The following is a 3140-nucleotide window of genomic DNA, read 5'->3' as shown; positions in this document are numbered from 1 at the left end:
AAATCCCTGGTGCGCCTCCCCCTCCCACCCGACCTTTCACGTGAAGCCTTTCTAAGGAACAAGCTGGAAGCGATTCACTAGGGGAATCTTAAGTACTCAGACGTCTCCTTATTTGGGTGTCTGTTTTCTTAAAGGAAAAAAATGTTTCCATTTTTAACCTTCTGACATATGCAAAAGTGTTGACATATGAACACATATGCTTGAAACAAAGCTCATTAGCAGCTCTGGTTTGTAGAGCACTTAAACAGTCCACAGGGTTATGGAAAATGGTCTGGCTTCCCATACATAGCAAGCAAGCAGAATAACATCTGGAGGAAGTGGAAGGATCCTTATGGATTTAGAAACTGAAAAATGTTCATGCGCAGAAAACTTGAGACAATGACTGCACATAAAAGAGAAACTAGTAAAAACATGTATCTTATGGGAAACAGACATCCTATGTTTGATATGTTGTGAAATGCATAACAAAATTATAGGTATAAAAATCATAAACCCTCAGAGTCCCAAATTTTGCTTTCAGTTAGCCTGGTACAATTCCTATAAATAATCTTTCAATAGACGTTTCATATATGTAACAGAAGGCAGATTTGGTACCCAAGATGGGGATGTTCAAAGGCTTTCATTTTGCACCTACCGGCAATCTTTGAAAATTCTCCCCCTAAATGTTTGGGGGAAATAATATATATTTGCTAATTCATTTGGGAGATAATGCTGTAAAGTTGAAGTGTCAAGTATTTTGTCAATTAATCTGATTCCATTCATAAACTATTATCTTTTAATATGATTGAGGGAAAGTTTGTTTTAGTTTTTACATTTTATGTATATTAATAAAGTGTGTTTTCCAGAGATGCTTTTTGCCCAATGGCAACATCTAACATTCAGGAGACAAAAGCATGTTTGGGTCCATTTTTGTCATACAGGAGGGGTTCTTAAACTCTCCCACGGGCAGGGACTACGTCTAAATAAATTATCTCATGCTCTTTGTTTTCATGACCATCTGGACTATCACAGAAATGAAAGACTGGAACGGACATTGAGAAGCCATCAAGTCGAACCCCCTGTCTACACTCAGGTTGGCCCAAGTAAACCAGAACATTCCTGGCAGGTGTTTGTCCATCCTGTTCATAAAAACCTCCAGTGAAGGGGATTCCACAACCTCCTTTGGAAGCTTGTTCCAGAGCTTAACTACCCTCATAGTTAGAAAGTTTTCCCTAATATCTAACCTAAATCTCTCTTCCTGCAGATTAAGCCCATTACTACTTGTCCCACTTTCAGTGGACATGGAGAACAGCAGATCACTATCAACTTGATAACTCTTGAAATATGTTAAGGGCTGTTATCAGGTCCCACCTCAGTCTCTTCTCAAAACTAAAAATACCCAGTTTAACCTTTTATAATTTTTGATGCTCTCCTCTGGACTCTTTCCAATTTGTACACACATTTCTTAAAGTGCAGTACCTAGAATTGGAAACAGTGCTCCAGCTGAGGCCTCCCAGGCCAAGTAGATTGAGACAATTACCTCCTGTGCTTTACATACAGCATTCTTGTTAATATACCCTGGAATATTAGCCTTTTTAGCCACTACATCACATTGATTCATATTTAATTTGAGATCCATTATGACCCCCAGAGCTTTTTCAGAGGTACTGCTGCCTAACCAGTTATTCCTCATTTTGTAGCTGTACATTTGATTTTTCCTAAGTGAAGTATTTTGTACTTGTTTTTATTAAATTTCATCTTGTTGAATTCAGCACAATTCTCCAATTTGTCAAGGTTGTTTTGAATTTGAAGCCTGTCCACCAAAGTGCTTGCAACCCCTTCCAGCCTGGGGTTATCTGCAAATTTTATCAGCATACTCTCCACTTAATTATCCAAGTAATTGATGAAAATATTGAATACGGCCCCTGCTATTCAAGAAAAAATATTATTAAAGTATTTAATGGGTCTTTAATGTTACATGCCAGCCAGAAACAAGGAGCCAGTATTATGTGACCAGCCAACATGCTGCAGATCACAAGGAAACCCTTTGTGAGACAGTTTGGGAATCCTTGTTAAAGCATTTGAGTCACACAAGTTTGTCCCCACTACAGTAAGCTCATGTACTTAAAAAAAAAAGTAGATTTTATTTTCTGTTAATTTAGACGTTTCACTAAAGGAATTCTAGTTTTGTTAAACAGAATTAAATTGTAATTTGGTAGAGAAATAATCCTCACTGAATAGACACTTCAGTGCTCTGGAGAAAAATGGATTCTAGTTTGACTGAGTCATGAGCTTAGAATATCACACACGGTATATACATAACATTAAAAATAATAGTAATATGTTAAACAGTGATCCACCAGTGCTCCAGGGTATGGTAAGCTGTGGGTAAGGACTGTGTGACAGATTTACCTGAGTAAAGCACATACTAGGATGAACGCAGTGAGTGAGACGTAATAACATACATTTACATAATAGCAAATAAAATACATTAATCTGAATTGTAAGCTTAACTACTGAAAAGTGGATAAAAGTTCACAAATTGTTAAAATGATCTGTTATATAAAACTGTTTAAGAAAAGATGTGGAGCAAAGGAGACAAAGACAAAGATATAAATAAAAATAGAGTGACCAGGTGTCCTATTTTTGGGGAGTTTTTCTTATATAGGCGCCTATTACCCCTCATGCCCTGCCCCATTTTTTCACAGTTGCTGTCTGGTCACCCTAAATAAAAAGGGTTTACTGATATCAGTCAAAGACTATGTATTGTGAATGGTGAACAAGAGGAGCAGAAAGTCAGAAATCAGGTAACCAAAAATGGATGTGTTGGGAGTTAGGCCTAATTGGCGGACAAAATAATGGGAGGGTGGGCTGCTTAGTTTATTGCTCCCTTTTGCGGTCCTTAAAAAGAGAGTTGGTGAAAACACCGTGGAGAGCTTTTACCATCACTGCAGCTGTAGCGGAAGGATTGTTATCATGATACCAGACCATGGTTCTGCAGTGGGGAGCTTGATCATTATTGCTGCACCAGGGAAGACCCCAACCTGATACATCTGAGGTCCTTCTTTGTCTTCCCTTCCCTTGTGCCTCCCCCATCTTCCTCCTGTCCTCTCACTCTCAGCTTTTCACTGGATCCTCAAAGCTGTATTGCATAGCACCAG

This window comes from Mauremys reevesii, linkage group 26 (assembly GCF_016161935.1).
Source record: "Mauremys reevesii isolate NIE-2019 linkage group 26, ASM1616193v1, whole genome shotgun sequence".
Taxonomy (NCBI): domain Eukaryota; kingdom Metazoa; phylum Chordata; order Testudines; family Geoemydidae; genus Mauremys; species Mauremys reevesii.
Note: the sequence above shows the minus strand (reverse complement) of the source record.